Genomic DNA, 26,456 nt, shown 5'->3' with positions numbered 1-26,456 from the left:
CAGGGTCCCTGTATATTCAGCGTATGGGTCACTGTACAGTGTCCCTGTGTATTCATGGTAAGGTTTACTGTACAGGGTCCCTGTTTATTCAGGGTAAGGGTTATTGTACAGGATCCCTGTGTATTCAAGGTTAGGGTCACTATACAGGGTCCCTGTGTATTCACAGTAAGGGTAATTGTACAGGATCCTTGTGTATTCAGGGTAAGGGTTACTGTACAGGGTCCCTGTGTTTTCAGGGTAAGGGCTATTGTACAGTATCCCTGCGTATTCAGGGTAAGGGTTACGGTACAGGGACCCTGTGTATTCAGGGTAAGGGTCACTGTACAGATTCCCTGTGTATTCAGCGTAAGGGTTACTGTACAGTGTCCCTGTGTATTCAGGGTAAGTGTCACTGTACAGGGTCCCTGTGTATTCAGGGTAAGAGTCACTGCACAGCTCCCTGTGTATTCAGGGTAAGGGTTACTGTACAGGGACCCTGTGTATTCAGGGTAAGTATCACTGTACAGGGTCCCTGTGTATTCAGGGTAAGGTTCACTGTACAGGTCTCTGTGTATTCAGGGTAAGGGTTACTGTACAGGGTCCCTGTGTATTCAGGGTAAGGGTCGCTTACAGGGTCCCTGCGTATTCAGGTTAAGTATCACTGTACAGTGTCCCTGTGTATTCAGGGTAAAGGTCACTGTACAGATCCCTCTGTATTCAGGGTAAGGGTCACTGTACAGGGTCCCTGTTTATTCAGGGTAAGGGTCACTGTACAGGTTCCCTGTGTATTCAGGGTAAGGTTTACTGTACAGGGTGCCTGTGTATTCAGGGTAAGGGTTATTGTACAGGATACCTGTGTATTCAGGGTAAGGGTTACTGTAAAGGGTCCCTGTGTATTCAGGGTAAGGGTCACTGTAAAGGGTCCCTGTGTATTCAGGGTAAGGGTTACTGTAACAGGGTCCCTGTGTATTCAGGGTAAGGGTTATTGTACAGGACCCCTATTTATTCAGGGTAAGGATCACTGTACAGGGTCCCTCTCTATTCAGGGTAAGGGTTACTGTACTGGGTCCCTCTGTATTCAGGGTAAGGTCTATTGTACACGATCCTTGTGCAATTCAGGGTAAGGGTCACTGTAAAGGGTCCCTGTGTATTCATGGTAAGGGTTATTGTACAGGATCCCTGTGTATTCAGGGTAAGGGTCACTGTACAGGGTCCCTGTGTATTCAGGGTAAGGGTTACTGTACAGGGTCCCTGTGTATTCAGGGTAAGGGTCGCTTACAGGGTCCCTGTGTATTCAGCTTAAGTGTCACTGTACAGGGTCCCTGTGTTTTCAGGGTAAGGGTTACTGTACAGGGTCCCTGTGTATTCATGGTAAGGGTTATTGTAAAGGATCCCTGTTTATTCAGGGTAAGGGTCACTGTACAGGCTCCCTGTCTATTCGGGGTAAGAGTTAATGTACTGGGTCCCTGTGTATTCAGGGTAATGGCTATTGTACACGATCCTTGTGTATTCAGGGTAAGGGTCACTGTACAGTGTCCCTGTGTATTCAGGGTAAGAGTTATTGTACAGGATCCCTGTGTATTCAGGGTAAGGTTCACTGTACAGGGTCCCTGTTTATTCAGGGTAAGGGTTACTGTACAGGGTCCCTGTGTATTCAGGGTAAGGGTCACTGTACAGGGTCCCTGTGTATTCAGGGTAAGGGTCACTGTAAAGGGTCCCTGTGTATTCAGGGTAAGGTTTAATGTACAGGATCCCTGTGTATTCAGGGTAAGGATTACTGTAAAGTGTCCCTGTGTATTCAAGAAAAGGGTCAGTGTACAGGGTCCCTGTGTATTCAGGGTAAGGGTTACTGTACAGGATCCCTGTGTATTCAGGTTAAGGGTCACTGTACAGGGTCCCTCTGTATTCAGGGTAAGGATCACTGTACAGGATCCCTGTGCATTCAGCGTAAGGGTTACTGTACAGCGTCCCTGTATATTCATGGTAAGTCTCACTGTACAGGGTCCCTGTGTATTCAGGGTAAGGGTCACTGTACAGGGTCCCTGTGTATTCAGGGTAAGGGCCACTGTACAGGGTACCTGTGTATTCAGGGTTAGGGTCACTGTATAGAGTCCCTGTGTATTCAGGGTAAGGGTTACTGCACAGGATCCATCTGTATTCAGGGTATGGGTTACTGTAAAGTCTCCGTGTTTATTCAGGGTAAGGGTTAATGTACAGGGTCCCTGTGTATTTAGGGTAAGGATCACTGTACAGGGTCCCTGAGTATTCAGGGTAAGGGCCACTGTACAGGGTACCTGTGTATTCAGGGTTAGGGTCACTGTACAGGGTCCCTGTGTATTCAGGGTAAGGGCTACTGTACAGGGTACCTGTCTATTCAGGGTAAGGGTCACTGTACAGGGACCCTGTGTATTCAGGGTAAGGGTTACTGTACAGTGTCCCTGTTTATTCAGGGTAAGGTTCACTGTACAGGGTCCCTGTGTATTCAGGGTAAGGGTTACTGTACAAGTTCCCTGTGTATTCAGGGTAAGGGTTACTGTACAGGGACCCTGTATATTCAGGGTATGGGTCACTCTACAGTGTCCCTGTGTATTCATGGTAAGGGTTACTGTACAGGGTCCCAGTGTATTCAGGGTAAGGGTTATTGTACAGGATCCCTGTGTATTCAGGGTTAGGGTCACTATACAGGGTCCCTGTGTATTCACGGTAAGGGTTATTGTACAGGATCCCTGTGTATTCAGGGTAAGGGTCACTGTACAGGGTCCCTTTGTATTCAGGGTAAGGGTTACTGTACAGGGTGTCTGTATATTCAGGGTAAGGGTTATTGTACAGGATCCCTGTGTATTCAGGGTAAGGGTTACTGTAAAGGTTCCCTGTGTATTCAGGAAAAGGGTCAGTGTACAGGGTCCCTGTGTATTCAGGGTAATGGTTACTGTACAGGATCCCTGTGTATTCAGGGTAAGGGTCACTGTACAGGGTCCCTCTGTATTCAGGGTAAGGATCACTGTACAGGATCCCTGTGTATTCAGGGTAAGAGTTACTGTAAAGGGTCCCTGTGTATTCAGGGTAAGGGCTATTGTACAGTATCCCTGCGTATTCAGGGTAAGGGTCACTGTACAGATCCCTGTGTATTCAGGGTAATGGTCACTGTACAGGGTCCCTGTGTATTCAGGGTAAGAGTTAATGTACTGGGTCCCTGTGTATTCAGGGTAAGGGCTATTGTACACGATCCTTGTGTATTCAGGGTAAGGGTCACTGTACAGGGTCCCTGTGTATTCAGGGTAAGGGTTATTGTACAGGATCCCTGTTTATTCAGGGTAAGGATCACTGTACAGGGTTCCTGTCTATTCGGGGTAAGGGTTACAGTACTGGGTCCCTGTGGATTCAGGGTAAGGGCTATTGTACACGATCCTTGTGTATTCAGGGTAAGGGTCACTGTACAGTGTCCCTGTGTATTCACGGTAAGAGTTATTGTACAGGATCCCTGTGTATTCAGGGTGAGGTTCACTGTACAGGGTCCCTGTGTATTCAGGGTAAGGGTTACTGTACTGGGTCCCTGTGTATTCAGGCTAAGGGTCACTGTACAGGGTCCCTGTGTATTCAGGGTAAGGGTCACTGTAAAGGGTCCCTGTGTATTCAGGGTAAGGGTTAATGTACAGGATCCCTGTGTATTCAGGGTAAGGGTTACTGTAAAGGGTCCCTGTGTATTCAAGAAAAGGATCAGTGTACAGGGTCCCTGTGTATTCAGGGTAAGGGTTACAGTACAGGATCCCTGTGTATTCAGGGTAAGGGTCACTGTACAGGGTCCCTCTGTATTCAGGGTAAGGATCACTGTACAGGATCCCTGTGCATTCAGCGTAAGGGTTACTGTACAGCGTCCCTGTGTATTCAGGGTAAGTCTCACTGTACAGGGTCCCTGTGTATTCAGGGTAAGGGTCACTGTACAGGTCCCTGTGTATGCAGGGTGAGGGTTACTGTACAGGGTCCCTGTATATTCAGGGTAAGTGTCGCTTACAGGATCCCTGTGTATTCAGGGTAAGGGTTACGGTACAGGGAACCTGTGTATTCAGGGTAAGGGGCACTGTACAGTGTCCCTGTCTATTCAGGGTAAGGTTTATTGTACAAGTCCCTGTGTATTCAGGGTAAGGGTTACTGTACTGGGTCCCTGTGTATTCAGGGTAAGGTTTACTGTATAGAGTCCCTGTGTATTCAGGGTAAGGGTTACTGCACAGGGTCAATGTGTATTCAGGGTATGGGTTACTGTAAAGTGTCCGTGTTTATTCAGGGTAAGGGTTAATGTACAGGGTTCCTGTATATTCAGGGTAAGGATCACTGTACAGGGTCCCTGTGTATTCAGGGTAAGGGCCACTGTACAGGGTACCTGTGTATTCAGGGTTAGGGTCACTGTACAGGGTCCCTGTATATTCAGGGAAAGGGTTACTGTACAGGGTCCCTGTGTATTCAGGGTAAGGATCACTTTACTGGGTACCTGTGTATTCAGGGTTAGGCTCACTGTACAGGGTCCCTGTGTATTCAGGGTAAAGCCTACTGTACAGGGACCCTGTCTATTCAGGGTAAGGGTCACTGTACAGGGACCCTGTGTATTCAGGCTAAGGGTTACTGTACAGTGTCCCTGTTTATTCAGGGTAAGGTTCACTGTACAGGGTCCCTGTGTATTCAGGGTAAGGGTTACTGTACAAGTTCCCTGTGTATTCAGGGTAAGGGTTACTGTACAGGGTCCCTGTATATTCAGGGTATGGGTCACTCTACAGTGTCCCTGTGTATTCATGGTAAGGGTTACTGTACAGGGTCCCAGTGTATTCAGGGTAAGGGTTATTGTACAGGATCCCTGTGTATTCAGGGTTAGGGTCACTATACAGGGTTCCTGTCTATTCAGGGTAAGGGTTACTGTACTGGGTCCCTGTGTATTCAGGGTAAGGGCTATTGTACACGATCCTTGTGTATTCAGGGTAAGGGTCACTGTACAGTGTCCCTGTGTATTCAAGTTAAGAGTTATTGTACAGGATCCCTGTGTATTCAGGGTGAGGTTCACTGTACAGCGTCCCTGTGTATTCAGGGTAAGTCTCACTGTACAGGGTCCCTGTGTATTCAGGGTAAGGGTCACTGTACAGGGTCCCTGTGTATTCAGGGTAAGGGCCACTGTACAGGGTACCTGTGTATTCAGGGTTAGGGTCACTGTATAGAGTCCCTGTGTATTCAGGGTAAGGGTTACTGCACAGGATCCATCTGTATTCAGGGTATGGGTTACTGTAAAGTCTCCGTGTGTATTCAGGGTAAGGGTTAATGTACAGGGTCCCTGTGTATTTAGCGTAAGGATCACTGTACAGGGTCCCTGTGTATTCAGGGTAAGGGCCACTGTACAGGGTACCTGTGTATTCAGGGTTAGGGTCACTGTACAGGGTCCCTGTGTATACAGGGTAAGGGCTACTGTACAGGGTACCTGTCTATTCAGGGTAAGGGTCACTGTACAGGGACCCTGTGTATTCAGGGTAAGGGTTACTGTACAGTGTCCCTGTTTATTCAGGGTAAGGTTCACTGTACAGGGTCCCTGTGTATTCAGGGTAAGGGTTACTGTACAAGTTCCCTGTGTATTCAGGGTAAGGGTTACTGTACAGGGACCCTGTATATTCAGGGTATGGGTCACTCTACAGTGTCCCTGTGTATTCATGGTAAGGGTTACTGTACAGGGTCCCAGTGTATTCAGGGTAAGGGTTATTGTACAGGATCCCTGTGTATTCAGGGTTAGGGTCACTATACAGGGTCCCTGTGTATTCACGGTAAGGGTTATTGTACAGGATCCCTGTGTATTCAGGGTAAGGGTCACTGTACAGGGTCCCTTTGTATTCAGGGTAAGGGTTACTGTACAGGGTGTCTGTATATTCAGGGTAAGGGTTATTGTACAGGATCCCTGTGTATTCAGGAAAAGGGTCAGTGTACAGGGTCCCTGTGTATTCAGGGTAATGGTTACTGTACAGGATCCCTGTGTATTCAGGGTAAGGGTCACTGTACAGGGTCCCTCTTTATTCAGGGTAAGGATCACTGTACAGGGTGTCTGTATATTCAGGGTAAGGGTTATTGTACAGGGTCCCTGTGTATTCAGGAAAAGGGTCAGTGTACAGGGTCCCTGTGTATTCAGGGTAATGGTTACTGTACAGGATCCCTGTGTATTCAGGGTAAGGGTCACTGTACAGGGTCCCTCTTTATTCAGGGTAAGGATCACTGTACAGGATCCCTGTGTATTCAGGGTAAGAGTTACTGTAAAGGGTCCCTGTGTATTCAGGGTAAGGGCTATTGTACAGTATCCCTGCGTATTCAGGGTAAGGGTCACTGTACAGATCCCTGTGTATTCAGGGTAAGGGTCACTGTACAGGGTCCCTGTGTATTCAGGGTAAGAGTTAATGTACTGGGTCCCTGTGTATTCAGGGTAAGGGCTATTGTACACGATCCTTGTGTATTCAGGGTAAGGGTCACTGTACAGGGTCCCTGTGTATTCAGGGTAAGGGTTATTGTACAGGATCCCTGTTTATTCAGGGTAAGGATCACTGTACAGGGTTCCTGTCTATTCAGGGTAAGGGTTACAGTACTGGGTCCCTGTGGATTCAGGGTAAGGGCTATTGTACACGATCCTTGTGTATTCAGGGCAAGGGTCACTGTACAGTGTCCCTGTGTATTCAGGGTAAGAGTTATTGTACAGGATCCCTGTGTATTCAGAGTGAGGTTCACTGTACAGGGTCCCTGTGTATTCAGGGTAAGGGTTACTGTACTGGGTCCCTGTGTATTCAGGCTAAGGGTCACTGTACAGGGTCCCTGTGTATTCAGGGTAAGGGTCACTGTAAAGGGTCCCTGTGTATTCAGGGTAAGGGTTAATGTACAGGATCCCTGTGTATTCAGGGTAAGGGTTACTGTAAAGGGTCCCTGTGTATTCAAGAAAAGGGTCAGTGTACAGGGACCCTGTGTATTCAGGGTAAGGGTTACAGTACAGGATCCCTGTGTATTCAGGGTAAGGGTCACTGTACAGGGTCCCTCTGTATTCAGGGTAAGGATCACTGTACAGGATCCCTGTGCATTCAGCGTAAGGGTTACTGTACAGCGTCCCTGTGTATTCAGGGTAAGTCTCACTGTACAGGGTCCCTGTGTATTCAGGGTAAGGGTCACTGTACAGGTCCCTGTGTATGCAGGGTGAGGGTTACTGTACAGGGTCCCTGTATATTCAGGGTAAGTGTCGCTTACAGGATCCCTGTGTATTCAGGGTAAGGCTTACGGTACAGGGAACCTGTGTATTCAGGGTAAGGGGCACTGTACAGTGTCCCTGTCTATTCAGGGTAAGGTTTATTGTACAGGTCCCTGTGTATTCAGGGTAAGGGTTAATGTACTGGGTCCCTGTGTATTCAGGGTAAGGTTTACTGTATAGAGTCCCTGTGTATTCAGGGTAAGGGTTACTGCACAGGGTCAATGAGTATTCAGGGTATGGGTTACTGTAAAGTGTCCGTGTGTATTCAGGGTAAGGGTTAATGTACAGGGTTCCTGTATATTCAGGGTAAGGATCACTGTACAGGGTCCCTGTGTATTCAGGGTAAGGGCCACTGTACAGGGTACCTGTGTATTCAGGGTTAGGGTCACTGTACAGGGACCCTGTATATTCAGGGAAAGGGTTACTGTACAGGGTCCCTGTGTATTCAGGGTAAGGATCACTTTACTGGGTACCTGTGTATTCAGGGTTAGGCTCACTGTACAGTGTCCCTGTGTATTCAGGGTAAAGGCTACTGTACAGGGACCCTGTCTATTCAGGGTAAGGGTCACTGTACAGGGACCCTGTGTATTCAGGCTAAGGGTTACTGTACAGTGTCCCTGTTTATTCAGGGTAAGGTTCACTGTACAGGGTCCCTGTGTATTCAGGGTAAGGGTTACTGTACAAGTTCCCTGTGTATTCAGGGTAAGGGTTACTGTACAGGGTCCCTGTATATTCAGGGTATGGGTCACTCTACAGTGTCCCTGTGTATTCATGGTAAGGGTTACTGTACAGGGTCCCAGTGTATTCAGGGTAAGGGTTATTGTACAGGATCCCTGTGTATTCAGGGTTAGGGTCACTATACAGGGTTCCTGTCAATTCAGGGTAAGGGTTACTGTACTGGGTCCCTGTTTATTCAGGGTAAGAGCTATTGTACACGATCCTTGTGTATTCAGGGTAAGGGTCACTGTAAAGGGTCCCTGTGTATTCAAGAAAAGGGTCAGTGTACAGGGTCCCTGTGTATTCAGGGTAAGGGTTACAGTACAGGATCCCTGTGTATTCAGAGTAAGGGTCACTGTAAAGGGTCGCTCTGTATTCAGGGTAAGGATCACTGTACAGGATCCCTGTGCATTCAGCGTAAGATTTACTGTACAGCGTCCCTGTGTATTCAGGGTAAGTCTCACTGTACAGCGTCCCTGTGTATTCAGGGTAAGGGTCACTGTACAGGTCCCTGTGTATGCAGGGTGAGGGTTACTGTACAGGGTCCCTGTATATTCAGGGTAAGTGTCGCTTACAGGATCCCTGTGTATTCATGGTAAGGGTTACGGTACAGGGAACCTGTGTATTCAGAGTAAGGGGCACTGTACAGTGTCCCTGTCTATTCAGGGTAAGGTTTATTGTACAGGTCCCTGTGTATTCAGGGTAAGGGTTACTGTACTGGGTCCCTGTGTATTCAGGGTAAGGTTTACTGTATAGAGTCCCTGTGTATTCAGGGTAAGGGTTAATGTACAGGGTTCCTGTGTATTCAGGGTAAGGATCACTGTACAGGGTCCCTGTGTATTCAGGGTAAGGGCCACTGTAAAGGGTACCTGTGTATTCAGGGTTAGGGTCACTGTACAGGGTCCCTGTATATTCAGGGAAAGGGTTACTGTACAGGGTCCCTGTGTATTCAGGGTAAGAATCACTTTACTGGGTACCTGTGTATTCAGGGTTAGGCTCACTGTACAGGGTCCCTGTGTATTCAGGGTAAAGGCTACTGTACAGGGTCCCTGTCTATTCAGGGTAAGGGTCACTGTACAGGGACCCTGTGTATTCAGGGTAAGGGTTACTGTACAGTGTCCCTGTTTATTCAGGGTAAGGTTCACTGTACAGGGTCCCTGTGTATTCAGGGTAAGGGTTACTGTACAAGTTCCCTGTGTATTCAGGGTAAGGGTTACTGTACAGGGTCCCTGTATATTCAGGGTATGGGTCACGATACAGTGTCCCTGTGTATTCATGGTAAGGGTTACTGTACAGGGTCCCAGTGTATTCAGGGTAAGGGTTATTGTACAGGATCCCTGTGTATTCAGGATTAGGGTCACTATACAGGGTCCCTGTGTATTCACGGTAAGGGTTATTGTACAGGATCCCTGTGTATTCAGGGTAAGGGTCACTGTACAGGGTCCCTGTGTATTCAGGGTAAGGGTTACTGTACAGGGTGTCTGTGTATTCAGGGTAAGGGTTATTGTACAGGATCCCTGTGTATTCAGGGTAAGGATTACTGTAAAGGGTCCCTGTGTATTCAGGAAAAGGTTCAGTGTACACGGTCCCTGTGCATTCAGGGTAATGTTTACTGTACAGAATCCCTGTGTATTCAGGGTAAGGGTCACTGTACAGGGTCCCTCTGTATTCAGGGTAAGGATCACTGTACAGGATCCCTGTGCATTCAGCGTAAGGGTTACTGTACAGCGTCCCTGTGTATTCAGGGTAAGTCTCACTGTACAGGGTCCCTGTGTATTCAGGGTAAGGGTCACTGTACAGGATCCCTGTGTATTCAGGGTAAGGGTTACGGTACAGGGAACCTGTGTATTCAGGGTAACGTTCACTGTACAGTGTCCCTGTCTATTCAGGGTAAGGGTTATTGTACAGGGTCCCTGTGTATTCAGGGTAAGGGTTACTGTACTGGGTCCCTGTGTATTCAGGGTAAGGTTTACTGTACAGAGTTCTTGTGTATTCAGGGTAAGGGTTACTGCACAGGGTCCATGAGTATTCAGGGTATGGGTTACTGTAAAGTGTCCGTGTGTATTCAGGTTATGGTTTAATGTACAGGGTCCCTGTGTATTCAGGGTAAGGATCACTGTACAGGGTCCCTGTGTATTCAGGGTAAGGGCCACTGTACAGGGTACCTGTGTATTCAGGGTTAGGGTCACTGTACAGGGTCCCTGTGTATTCAGGGAAAGGGTTACTGTACAGGGTCCCTGTGTATTCAGGGTAAGGATCACTTTACTGGGTACCTGTGTATTCAGGGTTAGGTTCACTGTACAGGGTCCCTGTGTATTCAGGGTAAGGGCTACTGTACAGGGTCCCTGTCTATTCAGGGTAAGGGTCACTGTACAGGGACTTTGTGTATACAGGGTAAGGGTTACTGTATAGTGTCCCTGTTTATTCATGGTAAGGTTCACTGTACAGGGTCCCTGTGTATTCAGGGTAAGGGTTACTGTACAAGTTCCCTGTGTATTCGGGGTAAGGGTTACTGTACAGGGTCCCTGTATATTCAGGGTATGGGTCACTCTACAGTGTCACTGTGTATTCATGGTAAGGGTTACTGTACAGGGTCCCAGTGTATTCAGGGTAAGGGTTATTGTACAGGATCCCTGTGTATTCAGGGTTAGGGTCACTATACAGGGTCCCTGTGTATTCACGGTATGGGTTATTGTAAAGGATCCCTGTGTATTCAGGGTAAGGGTCACTGTACAGGGTCCCTTTGTATTCAGGGTAAGGGTTACTGTACAGGGTGTCTGTATATTCAGGGTAAGGGCTATTGTACAGGATCACTGTGTATTCAGGGTAAGGGTTACGGTACAGGGACCTTGTGTATTCAGGGTATGGGTCACTGTACAGGATCCCTGTGTATTCAGCGTAAGGGTTACTGTACAGGGTCCCTGTGTATTCAGGGTAAGTGTCACTGTACAGGGTCCCTGTGTATTCAGGGTAAGAGTCAATGTACAGATCCCTGTGTATTCAGGGTAAGGGTCACTGTTCAGGGTCCCTGTGTATTCAGGTTAAGGGTCACTGTACAGGGTCCCTGTGTATTCAGGGTAAGGGTTACTGTACAGGGTCCCTGTGTATTCAGGGTAAGGATTATTGTACAGGATCACTCTGTATTCAGGGTAAGGGTCACTGTACAGGGTCCCTCTGTATTCAGGGTAAGGGTTACTGTACAGGGTCCCTGTGTATTCAGGGTAAGGGTTATTGTACAGGATTCCTGTGTATTCAGGTTAAGGGTTACTGTACAGGGTCCCTGTGTATTCAGGCTAAGGGTCACTGTACAGGTCCCTGTGTATTCAGGGTAAGGGCTACTGTACAGGGTCCCTGTCTATTCAGGGTAAGGGTTACTGTACAAGTTCCCTGTGTATACAGGGTAAGGTTTACTGTACAGGGTCCCTGTGTATTCAGGGTAAGGGCTACGGTACAGGGACCCTGTGTATTCAGGGTAAGGGTTACTGTACAGTGTCCCTGTTTATTCAGGGTAAGGTTCACTGTACAGGGTCCCTGTGTATTCAGGGTAAGGGTTACTGTACAAGTTCCCTGTGTATTCAGGGTATGGGTTACTGTACAGGGTCCCTGTATATTCAGGGTATGGGTCACTCTACAGTGTCCCTGTGTATTCATGGTAAGGGTTACTGTACAGGGTCCCAGTGTATTCAGGGTAAGGGTTATTGTACAGGATCCCTGTGTATTCAGGGTTAGGGTCACTATACAGGGTCCCTGTGTATTCACGGTAAGGGTTATTGTACAGGATCCCTGTGTATTCAGGGTAAGGGTCACTGTACAGGGTCCCTTTGTATTCAGGGTAAGGGTTACTGTACAGGGTGTCTGTTTATTCAGGGTAAGGGCTATTGTACAGGATCCCTGTGAATTCAGGGTAAGGGTTACGGTACAGGGACACTCTGTATTCAGGGTATGCGTCACTGTACAGGATCCCTGTGTATTCAGCGTAAGGGTTACTGTACAGGGTCCCTGTGTATTCAGGGTAAGTGTCACTGTACAGGGTCCCTGTGTATTCAGGGTGAGAGTCAATGTACAGCTCCCTGTGTATTCAGGGTAAGGGTTACTGTACAGGGACCCTGTGTATTCAGGGTAAGTGTCACTGTAGAGGGTCCCTGTGTATTCAGGGTAAGGTTCACTGTACAGTTCCCTGTGTATTCAGGGTAAGGATTACTGTACAGGGTCCCTGTGTATTCAGGGTAAGGGTCGCTTACAGGGTCCCTGCGTATTCAGGTTAAGTGTCACTGTACAGTGTCCCTGTGTATTCAGGTTAAGGGTCACTGTACAGGGTCCCTGTGTATTCAGGCTAAGGGTTACTGTACAGGGTCCCTGTGTATTCAGGGTAAGGATTATTGTACAGGATCACTCTGTATTCAGGGTAAGGGTCACTGTATAGGGTCCCTCTGTATTCAGGGTAAGGGTTACTGTACAGGGTCCCTGTGTATTCAGGGTAAGGGTTATTGTACAGGATTCCTGTGTATTCAGGTTAAGGGTTACTGTACAGGGTCCCTGTGTATTCAGGGTAAGGGTCACTGTACAGGTCCCTGTGTATTCAGGGTAAGGGCTACTGTACAGGGTCCCTGTCTATTCAGGGTAAGGGTTACTGTACAAGTTCCCTGTGTATACAGGGTAAGGTTTACTGTACAGGGTCCCTGTGTATTCAGGGTAAGGGCTACGGTACAGGGACCCTGTGTATTCAGGGTAAGGGTTACTGTACAGTGTCCCTGTTTATTCAGGGTAAGGTTCACTGTACAGGGTCCCTGTGTATTCAGGGTAAGGGTTACTGTACAAGTTCCCTGTGTATTCAGGGTATGGGTTACTGTACAGGGTCCCTGTATATTCAGGGTATGGGTCACTCTACAGTGTCCCTGTGTATTCATGGTAAGGGTTACTGTACAGGGTCCCAGTGTATTCAGGGTAAGGGTTATTGTACAGGATCCCTGTGTATTCAGGGTTAGGGTCACTATACAGGGTCCCTGTGTATTCACGGTAAGGGTTATTGTACAGGATCCCTGTGTATTCAGGGTAAGGGTCACTGTACAGGGTCCCTTTGTATTCAGGGTAAGGGTTACTGTACAGGGTGTCTGTGTATTCAGGGTAAGGGCTATTGTACAGGATCCCTGTGAATTCAGGGTAAGGGTTACGGTACAGGGACACTCTGTATTCAGGGTATGCGTCACTGTACAGGATCCCTGTGTATTCAGCGTAAGGGTTACTGTACAGGGTCCCTGTGTATTCAGGGTAAGTGTCACTGTACAGGGTCCCTGTGTATTCAGGGTGAGAGTCAATGTACAGCTCCCTGTGTATTCAGGGTAAGGGTTACTGTACAGGGACCCTGTGTATTCAGGGTAAGTGTCACTGTAGAGGGTCCCTGTGTATTCAGGGTAAGGTTCACTGTACAGTTCCCTGTGTATTCAGGGTAAGGATTACTGTACAGGGTCCCTGTGTATTCAGGGTAAGGGTCGCTTACAGGGTCCCTGCGTATTCAGGTTAAGTGTCACTGTACAGTGTCCCTGTCTATTCAGGGTAAGGGTCACTGTACAGATCACTTTGTATTCAGGGTAAGGGTCACTGTACAGGGTCCCTGTGTATTCAGGGTAAGGGTCACTGTACAGGTTCCCTGTGTATTCAGGGTAAGGATTTCTGTACAGGGTCCCTGTGTTTTCAGAGTAAGGGTTATTGTACAGGATACCTGTGTTTTCAGGATAAGGGTTACTGTAAAGGGTCCCTGTGTATTCAGGGTAATGGTCACTGTACAGGGTCCCTGTGTATTCAGGGTAAGGGTTACTGTACAGGATCCCTGTGTATTCAGGGTAAGGATTATTGTACAGGATCCCTGTGTTTTCAGGGTAAGGGTCACTGTACAGGGTCCCTCTGTATTCAGGGTAAGGATTACTGTACAGGGTCCCTGTGTATTCAGGGTAAGGGTTATTGTACAGGATTCCTGTGTATTCAGGGTAAGGGTTACTCTACAGGGTCCCTGTGTATTCAGGGTAAGTGTCACTGTACAGGGTCCCTGTGTATTCAGGGTAAGGGTCACTGTACAGGTCCCTGTGTTTGCAGGGTGAGGGTTACTGTACAGAGTCCCTGTGTATTCAGGGTAAGGGTTACTGTACAGGGTCCCTGTATATTCAGGGTATGGGTCACTGTACAGTGTCCCTGTGTATTCATGGTAAGGGTTATTGTACAGGGTCCCTGTGTATTCAGGGTAAGGGTTATTGTACAGGATCCCTGTGTATTCAGGGTAAGGGTTACTGTAAAGGGTCCCTGTGTATTCAAGAAAAGGGTCAGTGTACAGGGTCCCTGTGTATTCAGGGTAAGGGTTACAGTACAGGATCCCTGTGTATTCAGAGTAAGGGTCACTGTAAAGGGTCCCTCTGTATTCAGGGTAAGGATCACTGTACAGGATCCCTGTGCATTCAGCGTAAGGGTTACTGTACAGCGTCCCTGTGTATTCAGGGTAAGTCTCACTGTACAGCGTCCCTGTGTATTCAGGGTAAGGGTCACTGTACAGGTCCCTGTGTATGCAGGGTGAGGGTTACTGTACAGGGTCCCTGTATATTCAGGGTAAGTGTCGCTTACAGGATCCCTGTGTATTCAGGGTAAGGGTTACGGTACAGGGAACCTGTGTATTCAGAGTAAGGGGCACTGTACAGTGTCCCTGTCAATTCAGGGTAAGGTTTATTGTACAGGTCCCTGTGTATTCAGGGTAAGGGTTACTGTACTGGGTCCCTGTGTATTCAGGGTAAGGTTTACTGTATAGAGTCCCTGTGTATTCAGGGTAAGGGTTAATGTACAGGGTTCCTGTGTATTCAGGGTAAGGATCACTGTACAGGGTCCCTGTGTATTCAGGGTAAGGGCCACTGTAAAGGGTACCTGTGTATTCAGGGTTAGGGTCACTGTACAGGGTCCCTGTATATTCAGGGAAAGGGTTACTGTACAGGGTCCCTGTGTATTCAGGGTAAGGATCACTTTACTGGGTACCTGTGTATTCAGGGTTAGGCTCACTGTACAGGGTCCCTGTGTATTCAGGGTAAAGGCTACTGTACAGGGTCCCTGTCTATTCAGGGTAAGGGTCACTGTACAGGGACCCTGTGTATTCAGGGTAAGGGTTACTGTACAGTGTCCCTGTTTATTCAGGGTAAGGTTCACTGTACAGGGTCCCTGTGTATTCAGGGTAAGGGTTACTGTACAAGTTCCCTGTGTATTCAGGGTAAGGGTTACTGTACAGGGTCCCTGTATATTCAGGGTATGGGTCACTCTACAGTGTCCCTGTGTATTCATGGTAAGGGTTACTGTACAGGGTCCCAGTGTATTCAGGGTAAGGGTTATTGTACAGGATCCCTGTGTATTCAGGATTAGGGTCACTATACAGGGTCCCTGTGTATTCACGGTAAGGGTTATTGTACAGGATCCCTGTGTATTCAGGGTAAGGGTCACTGTACAGGGTCCCTTTGTATTCAGGGTAAGGGTTACTGTACAGGGTGTCTGTGTATTCAGGGTAAGGGTTATTGTACAGGATCCCTGTGTATTCAGGGTAAGGATTACTGTAAAGGGTCCCTGTGTATTCAGGAAAAGGGTCAGTGTACACGGTCCCTGTGCATTCAGGGTAATGTTTACTGTACAGAATCCCTGTGTATTCAGGGTAAGGGTCACTGTACAGGGTCCCTCTGTATTCAGGGTAAGGATCACTGTACAGGATCCCTGTGCATTCAGCGTAAGGGTTACTGTACAGCGTCCCTGTGTATTCAGGGTAAGTCTCACTGTACAGGGTCCCTGTGTATTCAGGGTAAGGGTCACTGTACAGGTCCCTGTGTATGCAGGGTGAGGGTTACTGTACAGGGTCCCTGTGTATTCAGGGTAAGTGTCACTTACAGGATCCCTGTGTATTCAGGGTAAGGGTTACGGTACAGGGAACCTGTGTATTCAGGGTAACGTTCACTGTACAGTGTCCCTGTCTATTCAGGGTAAGGGTTATTGTACAGGGTCCCTGTGTATTCAGGGTAAGGGTTACTGTACTGGGTCCCTGTGTATTCAGGGTAAGGTTTACTGTACAGAGTTCTTGTGTATTCAGGGTAAGGGTTACTGCACAGGGTCCATGAGTATTCAGGGTATGGGTTACTGTAAAGTGTCCGTGTGTATTCAGGTTAAGGTTTAATGTACAGGGTCCCTGTGTATTCAGGGTAAGGATCACAGTACAGGATCCCTGTGTATTCAGGGTAAGGGCCACTGTACAGGGTACCTCTGTATTCAGGGTTAGGGTCACTGTACAGGGTCCCTGTGTATTCAGGGAAAGGGTTACTGTACAGGGTCCCTGTGTATTCAGGGTAAGGATCACTTTACTGGGTACCTGTGTATTCAGGGTTAGGTTCACTGTACTATGTCCCTGTGTATTCAGGGTAAGGGCTACTGTACAGGGTCACTGTCTATTCAGGGTAAGGGTCACTGTACAGGGACTTTGTGTATTCAGGGTAAGGGTTACTGTATAGTGTCCCTGTTTATTCATGGTAAGGTTCACTGTACAGGGTCCCTGTGTATTCAGGGTAAGGGTTACTGTACAAGTTCCCTGTGTATTCGGGGTAAGGGTTACTGTACAGGGTCCCTGTATATTCAGGGTATGGGTCACTCTACAGTGTCACTGTGTATTCATGGTAAGGGTTATTGTACAGGGTCCCAGTGTATTCAGGGTAAGGGTTATTGTACAGGATCCCTGTGTATTCAGGGTTAGGGTCACTATACAGGGTCCCTGTGTATTCACGGTATGGGTTATTGTAAAGGATCCCTGTGTATTCAGGGTAAGGGTCACTGTACAGGGTCCCTTTGTATTCAGGGTAAGGGTTACTGTACAGGGTGTCTGTATATTCAGGGTAAGGGCTATTGTACAGGATCACTGTGTATTCAGGGTAAGGATTACGGTACAGGGACCTTGTGTATTCAGGGTATGGGTCACTGTACAGGATCCCTGTGTATTCAGCGTAAGGGTTACTGTACAGGGTCCCTGTGTATTCAGGGTAAGTGTCACTGTACAGGGTCCCTGTGTATTCAGGGTAAGAGTCAATGTACAGATCCCTGTGTATTCAGGGTAAGGGTCACTGTTCAGGGTCCCTGTGTATTCAGGTTAAGGGTCACTGTACAGGGTCCCTGTGTATTCAGGGTAAGGGTTACTGTACAGGGTCCCTGTGTATTCAGGGTAAGGATTATTGTACAGGATCACTCTGTATTCAGGGTAAGGGTCACTGTACAGGGTCCCACTGTATTCAGGGCAAGGGTTACTGTACAGGGTCCCTGTGTATTCAGGGTAAGGGTTATTGTACAGGATTCCTGTGTATTCAGGTTAAGGGTTACTGTACAGGGTCCCGTGTATTCAGGGTAAGGGTCACTGTACAGGTCCCTGTGTATTCAGGGTAAGGGCTACTGTACAGGGTCCCTGTCTATTCAGGGTAAGGGTTACTGTACAAGTTCCCTGTGTATACAGGGTAAGGGTTACTGTACAGGGTCCCTGTGTATTCAGGGTAAGGGCTACGGTACAGGGACCCTGTGTATTCAGGGTAAGGGTTACTGTACAGTGTCCCTGTTTATTCAGGGCAAGGTTCACTGTACAGGGTCCCTGTGTATTCAGGGTAAGGGTTACTGTACAAGTTCCCTGTGTATTCAGGGTATGGGTTACTGTACAGGGTCCCTGTATATTCAGGGTATGGGTCACTCTACAGTGTCCCTGTGTATTCATGGTAAGGGTTACTGTACAGGGTCCCAGTGTATTCAGGGTAAGGGTTATTGTACAGGATCCCTGTGTATTCAGGGTTAGGGTCAGTATACAGGGTTCCTGTCTATTCAGGGTAAGGGTTACTGTACTGGGTGTCTGTGTATTCAGGGTAAGGGTTATTGTACAGGATCCCTGTGTATTCAGGGTAAGGATTACTGTAAAGGGTCCCTGTGTATTCAGGAAAAGGTTCAGTGTACACGGTCCCTGTGCATTCAGGGTAATGTTTACTGTACAGAATCCCTGTGTATTCAGGGTAAGGGTCACTGTACAGGGTCCCTCTGTATTCAGGGTAAGGATCACTGTACAGGATCCCTGTGCATTCAGCGTAAGGGTTACTGTACAGCGTCCCTGTGTATTCAGGGTAAGTCTCACTGTACAGGGTCCCTGTGTATTCAGGGTAAGGGTCACTGTACAGGATCCCTGTGTATTCAGGGTAAGGGTTACGGTACAGGGAACCTGTGTATTCAGGGTAACGTTCACTGTACAGTGTCCCTGTCTATTCAGGGTAAGGGTTATTGTACAGGGTCCCTGTGTATTCAGGGTAAGGGTTACTGTACTGGGTCCCTGTGTATTCAGGGTAAGGTTTACTGTACAGAGTTCTTGTGTATTCAGGGTAAGGGTTACTGCACAGGGTCCATGAGTATTCAGGGTATGGGTTACTGTAAAGTGTCCGTGTGTATTCAGGTTATGGTTTAATGTACAGGGTCCCTGTGTATTCAGGGTAAGGATCACTGTACAGGGTCCCTGTGTATTCAGGGTAAGGGCCACTGTACAGGGTACCTGTGTATTCAGGGTTAGGGTCACTGTACAGGGTCCCTGTGTATTCAGGGAAAGGGTTACTGTACAGGGTCCCTGTGTATTCAGGGTAAGGATCACTTTACTGGGTACCTGTGTATTCAGGGTTAGGTTCACTGTACAGGGTCCCTGTGTATTCAGGGTAAGGGCTACTGTACAGGGTCCCTGTCTATTCAGGGTAAGGGTCACTGTACAGGGACTTTGTGTATTCAGGGTAAGGGTTACTGTATAGTGTCCCTGTTTATTCATGGTAAGGTTCACTGTACAGGGTCCCTGTGTATTCAGGGTAAGGGTTACTGTACAAGTTCCCTGTGTATTCGGGGTAAGGGTTACTGTACAGGGTCCCTGTATATTCAGGGTATGGGTCACTCTACAGTGTCACTGTGTATTCATGGTAAGGGTTACTGTACAGGGTCCCAGTGTATTCAGGGTAAGGGTTATTGTACAGGATCCCTGTGTATTCAGGGTTAGGGTCACTATACAGGGTCCCTGTGTATTCACGGTATGGGTTATTGTAAAGGATCCCTGTGTATTCAGGGTAAGGGTCACTGTACAGGGTCCCTTTGTATTCAGGGTAAGGGTTACTGTACAGGGTGTCTGTATATTCAGGGTAAGGGCTATTGTACAGGATCACTGTGTATTCAGGGTAAGGGTTACGGTACAGGGACCTTGTGTATTCAGGGTATGGGTCACTGTACAGGATCCCTGTGTATTCAGCGTAAGGGTTACTGTACAGGGTCCCTGTGTATTCAGGGTAAGTGTCACTGTACAGGGTCCCTGTGTATTCAGGGTAAGAGTCAATGTACAGATCCCTGTGTATTCAGGGTAAGGGTCACTGTTCAGGGTCCCTGTGTATTCAGGTTAAGGGTCACTGTACAGGGTCCCTGTGTATTCAGGGTAAGGGTTACTGTACAGGGTCCCTGTGTATTCAGGGTAAGGATTATTGTACAGGATCACTCTGTATTCAGGGTAAGGGTCACTGTACAGGGTCCCTCTGTATTCAGGGTAAGGGTTACTGTACAGGGTCCCTGTGTATTCAGGGTAAGGGTTATTGTACAGGATTCCTGTGTATTCAGGTTAAGGGTTACTGTACAGGGTCCCTGTGTATTCAGGCTAAGGGTCACTGTACAGGTCCCTGTGTATTCAGGGTAAGGGCTACTGTACAGGGTCCCTGTCTATTCAGGGTAAGGGTTACTGTACAAGTTCCCTGTGTATACAGGGTAAGGTTTACTGTACAGGGTCCCTGTGTATTCAGGGTAAGGGCTACGGTACAGGGACCCTGTGTATTCAGGGTAAGGGTTACTGTACAGTGTCCCTGTTTATTCAGGGTAAGGTTCACTGTACAGGGTCCCTGTGTATTCAGGGTAAGGGTTACTGTACAAGTTCCCTGTGTATTCAGGGTATGGGTTACTGTACAGGGTCCCTGTATATTCAGGGTATGGGTCACTCTACAGTGTCCCTGTGTATTCATGGTAAGGGTTACTGTACAGGGTCCCAGTGTATTCAGGGTAAGGGTTATTGTACAGGATCCCTGTGTATTCAGGGTTAGGGTCACTATACAGGGTCCCTGTGTATTCACGGTAAGGGTTATTGTACAGGATCCCTGTGTATTCAGGGTAAGGGTCACTGTACAGGGTCCCTTTGTATTCAGGGTAAGGGTTACTGTACAGGGTGTCTGTGTATTCAGGGTAAGGGCTATTGTACAGGATCCCTGTGAATTCAGGGTAAGGGTTACGGTACAGGGACACTCTGTATTCAGGGTATGCGTCACTGTACAGGATCCCTGTGTATTCAGCGTAAGGGTTACTGTACAGGGTCCCTGTGTATTCAGGGTAAGTGTCACTGTACAGGGTCCCTGTGTATTCAGGGTGAGAGTCAATGTACAGCTCCCTGTGTATTCAGGGTAAGGGTTACTGTACAGGGACCCTGTGTATTCAGGGTAAGTGTCACTGTAGAGGGTCCCTGTGTATTCAGGGTAAGGTTCACTGTACAGTTCCCTGTGTATTCAGGGTAAGGATTACTGTACAGGGTCCCTGTGTATTCAGGGTAAGGGTCGCTTACAGGGTCCCTGCGTATTCAGGTTAAGTGTCACTGTACAGTGTCCCTGTGTATTCAGGTTAAGGGTCACTGTACAGGGTCCCTGTGTATTCAGGCTAAGGGTTACTGTACAGGGTCCCTGTGTATTCAGGGTAAGGATTATTGTACAGGATCACTCTGTATTCAGGGTAAGGGTCACTGTATAGGGTCCCTCTGTATTCAGGGTAAGGGTTACTGTACAGGGTCCCTGTGTATTCAGGGTAAGGGTTATTGTACAGGATTCCTGTGTATTCAGGTTAAGGGTTACTGTACAGGGTCCCTGTGTATTCAGGGTAAGGGTCACTGTACAGGTCCCTGTGTATTCAGGGTAAGGGCTACTGTACAGGGTCCCTGTCTATTCAGGGTAAGGGTTACTGTACAAGTTCCCTGTGTATACAGGGTAAGGTTTACTGTACAGGGTCCCTGTGTATTCAGGGTAAGGGCTACGGTACAGGGACCCTGTGTATTCAGGGTAAGGGTTACTGTACAGTGTCCCTGTTTATTCAGGGTAAGGTTCACTGTACAGGGTCCCTGTGTATTCAGGGTAAGGGTTACTGTACAAGTTCCCTGTGTATTCAGGGTATGGGTTACTGTACAGGGTCCCTGTATATTCAGGGTATGGGTCACTCTACAGTGTCCCTGTGTATTCATGGTAAGGGTTACTGTACAGGGTCCCAGTGTATTCAGGGTAAGGGTTATTGTACAGGATCCCTGTGTATTCAGGGTTAGGGTCACTATACAGGGTCCCTGTGTATTCACGGTAAGGGTTATTGTACAGGATCCCTGTGTATTCAGGGTAAGGGTCACTGTACAGGGTCCCTTTGTATTCAGGGTAAGGGTTACTGTACAGGGTGTCTGTGTATTCAGGGTAAGGGCTATTGTACAGGATCCCTGTGAATTCAGGGTAAGGGTTACGGTACAGGGACACTCTGTATTCAGGGTATGCGTCACTGTACAGGATCCCTGTGTATTCAGCGTAAGGGTTACTGTACAGGGTCCCTGTGTATTCAGGGTAAGTGTCACTGTACAGGGTCCCTGTGTATTCAGGGTGAGAGTCAATGTACAGCTCCCTGTGTATTCAGGGTAAGGGTTACTGTACAGGGACCCTGTGTATTCAGGGTAAGTGTCACTGTAGAGGGTCCCTGTGTATTCAGGGTAAGGTTCACTGTACAGTTCCCTGTGTATTCAGGGTAAGGATTACTGTACAGGGTCCCTGTGTATTCAGGGTAAGGGTCGCTTACAGGGTCCCTGCGTATTCAGGTTAAGTGTCACTGTACAGTGTCCCTGTCTATTCAGGGTAAGGGTCACTGTACAGATCACTTTGTATTCAGGGTAAGGGTCACTGTACAGGGTCCCTGTGTATTCAGGGTAAGGGTCACTGTACAGGTTCCCTGTGTATTCAGGGTAAGGATTTCTGTACAGGGTCCCTGTGTTTTCAGAGTAAGGGTTATTGTACAGGATACCTGTGTTTTCAGGATAAGGGTTACTGTAAAGGGTCCCTGTGTATTCAGGGTAATGGTCACTGTACAGGGTCCCTGTGTATTCAGGGTAAGGGTTACTGTACAGGATCCCTGTGTATTCAGGGTAAGGATTATTGTACAGGATCCCTGTGTTTTCAGGGTAAGGGTCACTGTACAGGGTCCCTCTGTATTCAGGGTAAGGATTACTGTACAGGGTCCCTGTGTATTCAGGGTAAGGGTTATTGTACAGGATTCCTGTGTATTCAGGGTAAGGGTTACTCTACAGGGTCCCTGTGTATTCAGGGTAAGTGTCACTGTACAGGGTCCCTGTGTATTCAGGGTAAGGGTCACTGTACAGGTCCCTGTGTTTGCAGGGTGAGGGTTACTGTACAGAGTCCCTGTGTATTCAGGGTAAGGGTTACTGTACAGGGTCCCTGTATATTCAGGGTATGGGTCACTGTACAGTGTCCCTGTGTATTCATGGTAAGGGTTATTGTACAGGGTCCCTGTGTATTCAGGGTAAGGGTTATTGTACAGGATCCCTGTGTATTCAGGGTAAGGGTTACTGTAAAGGGTCCCTGTGTATTCAAGAAAAGGGTCAGTGTACAGGGTCCCTGTGTATTCAGGGTAAGGGTTACAGTACAGGATCCCTGTGTATTCAGAGTAAGGGTCACTGTAAAGGGTCCCTCTGTATTCAGGGTAAGGATCACTGTACAGGATCCCTGTGCATTCAGCGTAAGGGTTACTGTACAGCGTCCCTGTGTATTCAGGGTAAGTCTCACTGTACAGCGTCCCTGTGTATTCAGGGTAAGGGTCACTGTACAGGTCCCTGTGTATGCAGGGTGAGGGTTACTGTACAGAGTCCCTGTATATTCAGGGTAAGTGTCGCTTACAGGATCCCTGTGTATTCAGGGTAAGGGTTACGGTACAGGGAACCTGTGTATTCAGAGTAAGGGGCACTGTACAGTGTCCCTGTCAATTCAGGGTAAGGTTTATTGTACAGGTCCCTGTGTATTCAGGGTAAGGGTTACTGTACTGGGTCCCTGTGTATTCAGGGTAAGGTTTACTGTATAGAGTCCCTGTGTATTCAGGGTAAGGGTTAATGTACAGGGTTCCTGTGTATTCAGGGTAAGGATCACTGTACAGGGTCCCTGTGTATTCAGGGTAAGGGCCACTGTAAAGGGTACCTGTGTATTCAGGGTTAGGGTCACTGTACAGGGTCCCTGTATATTCAGGGAAAGGGTTACTGTACAGGGTCCCTGTGTATTCAGGGTAAGGATCACTTTACTGGGTACCTGTGTATTCAGGGTTAGGCTCACTGTACAGGGTCCCTGTGTATTCAGGGTAAAGGCTACTGTACAGGGTCCCTGTCTATTCAGGGTAAGGGTCACTGTACAGGGACCCTGTGTATTCAGGGTAAGGGTTACTGTACAGTGTCCCTGTTTATTCAGGGTAAGGTTCACTGTACAGGGTCCCTGTGTATTCAGGGTAAGGGTTACTGTACAAGTTCCCTGTGTATTCAGGGTAAGGGTTACTGTACAGGGTCCCTGTATATTCAGGGTATGGGTCACTCTACAGTGTCCCTGTGTATTCATGGTAAGGGTTACTGTACAGGGTCCCAGTGTATTCAGGGTAAGGGTTATTGTACAGGATCCCTGTGTATTCAGGATTAGGGTCACTATACAGGGTCCCTGTGTATTCACGGTAAGGGTTATTGTACAGGATCCCTGTGTATTCAGGGTAAGGGTCACTGTACAGGGTCCCTTTGTATTCAGGGTAAGGGTTACTGTACAGGGTGTCTGTGTATTCAGGGTAAGGGTTATTGTACAGGATCCCTGTGTATTCAGGGTAAGGATTACTGTAAAGGGTCCCTGTGTATTCAGGAAAAGGGTCAGTGTACACGGTCCCTGTGCATTCAGGGTAATGTTTACTGTACAGAATCCCTGTGTATTCAGGGTAAGGGTCACTGTACAGGGTCCCTCTGTATTCAGGGTAAGGATCACTGTACAGGATCCCTGTGCATTCAGCGTAAGGGTTACTGTACAGCGTCCCTGTGTATTCAGGGTAAGTCTCACTGTACAGGGTCCCTGTGTATTCAGGGTAAGGGTCACTGTACAGGTCCCTGTGTATGCAGGGTGAGGGTTACTGTACAGGGTCCCTGTGTATTCAGGGTAAGTGTCACTTACAGGATCCCTGTGTATTCAGGGTAAGGGTTACGGTACAGGGAACCTGTGTATTCAGGGTAACGTTCACTGTACAGTGTCCCTGTCTATTCAGGGTAAGGGTTATTGTACAGGGTCCCTGTGTATTCAGGGTAAGGGTTACTGTACTGGGTCCCTGTGTATTCAGGGTAAGGTTTACTGTACAGAGTTCTTGTGTATTCAGGGTAAGGGTTACTGCACAGGGTCCATGAGTATTCAGGGTATGGGTTACTGTAAAGTGTCCGTGTGTATTCAGGTTAAGGTTTAATGTACAGGGTCCCTGTGTATTCAGGGTAAGGATCACAGTACAGGATCCCTGTGTATTCAGGGTAAGGGCCACTGTACAGGGTACCTGTGTATTCAGGGTTAGGGTCACTGTACAGGGTCCCTGTGTATTCAGGGAAAGGGTTACTGTACAGGGTCCCTGTGTATTCAGGGTAAGGATCACTTTACTGGGTACCTGTGTATTCAGGGTTAGGTTCACTGTACAGGGTCCCTGTGTATTCAGGGTAAGGGCTACTGTACAGGGTCACTGTCTATTCAGGGTAAGGGTCACTGTACAGGGACTTTGTGTATTCAGGGTAAGGGTTACTGTATAGTGTCCCTGTTTATTCATGGTAAGGTTCACTGTACAGGGTCCCTGTGTATTCAGGGTAAGGGTTACTGTACAAGTTCCCTGTGTATTCGGGGTAAGGGTTACTGTACAGGGTCCCTGTATATTCAGGGTATGGGTCACTCTACAGTGTCACTGTGTATTCATGGTAAGGGTTATTGTACAGGGTCCCAGTGTATTCAGGGTAAGGGTTATTGTACAGGATCCCTGTGTATTCAGGGTTAGGGTCACTATACAGGGTCCCTGTGTATTCACGGTATGGGTTATTGTAAAGGATCCCTGTGTATTCAGGGTAAGGGTCACTGTACAGGGTCCCTTTGTATTCAGGGTAAGGGTTACTGTACAGGGTGTCTGTATATTCAGGGTAAGGGCTATTGTACAGGATCACTGTGTATTCAGGGTAAGGATTACGGTACAGGGACCTTGTGTATTCAGGGTATGGGTCACTGTACAGGATCCCTGTGTATTCAGCGTAAGGGTTACTGTACAGGGTCCCTGTGTATTCAGGGTAAGTGTCACTGTACAGGGTCCCTGTGTATTCAGGGTAAGAGTCAATGTACAGATCCCTGTGTATTCAGGGTAAGGGTCACTGTTCAGGGTCCCTGTGTATTCAGGTTAAGGGTCACTGTACAGGGTCCCTGTGTATTCAGGGTAAGGGTTACTGTACAGGGTCCCTGTGTATTCAGGGTAAGGATTATTGTACAGGATCACTCTGTATTCAGGGTAAGGGTCACTGTACAGGGTCCCACTGTATTCAGGGCAAGGGTTACTGTACAGGGTCCCTGTGTATTCAGGGTAAGGGTTATTGTACAGGATTCCTGTGTATTCAGGTTAAGGGTTACTGTACAGGGTCCCGTGTATTCAGGGTAAGGGTCACTGTACAGGTCCCTGTGTATTCAGGGTAAGGGCTACTGTACAGGGTCCCTGTCTATTCAGGGTAAGGGTTACTGTACAAGTTCCCTGTGTATACAGGGTAAGGGTTACTGTACAGGGTCCCTGTGTATTCAGGGTAAGGGCTACGGTACAGGGACCCTGTGTATTCAGGGTAAGGGTTACTGTACAGTGTCCCTGTTTATTCAGGGCAAGGTTCACTGTACAGGGTCCCTGTGTATTCAGGGTAAGGGTTACTGTACAAGTTCCCTGTGTATTCAGGGTATGGGTTACTGTACAGGGTCCCTGTATATTCAGGGTATGGGTCACTCTACAGTGTCCCTGTGTATTCATGGTAAGGGTTACTGTACAGGGTCCCAGTGTATTCAGGGTAAGGGTTATTGTACAGGATCCCTGTGTATTCAGGGTTAGGGTCAGTATACAGGGTTCCTGTCTATTCAGGGTAAGGGTTACTGTACTGGGTCCCTGTGTATTCAGGGTAAGGGCTATTGTACACGATCCTTGTGTATTCAGGGTAAGGGTCACTGTACAGTGTCCCTGTGTATTCAGGGTAAGAGTTATTGTACAGGATCCCTGTGTATTCAGGGTGAGGTTCACTGTACAGTGTCCCTGTGTATTCAGGGTAAGGGTTACTGTACAGGGTCCCTGTGTATTCAGGCTAAGGGTCACTGTACCGGGTCCCTGT

The sequence above is a fragment of the Pristiophorus japonicus genome, chromosome Y (genome assembly GCF_044704955.1).
Source record: "Pristiophorus japonicus isolate sPriJap1 chromosome Y, sPriJap1.hap1, whole genome shotgun sequence".
Lineage (NCBI taxonomy): Eukaryota > Metazoa > Chordata > Chondrichthyes > Pristiophoridae > Pristiophorus > Pristiophorus japonicus.
The sequence above is the reverse complement of the archived record's forward strand: the minus strand, read 5'-3'. Positions refer to the sequence as shown.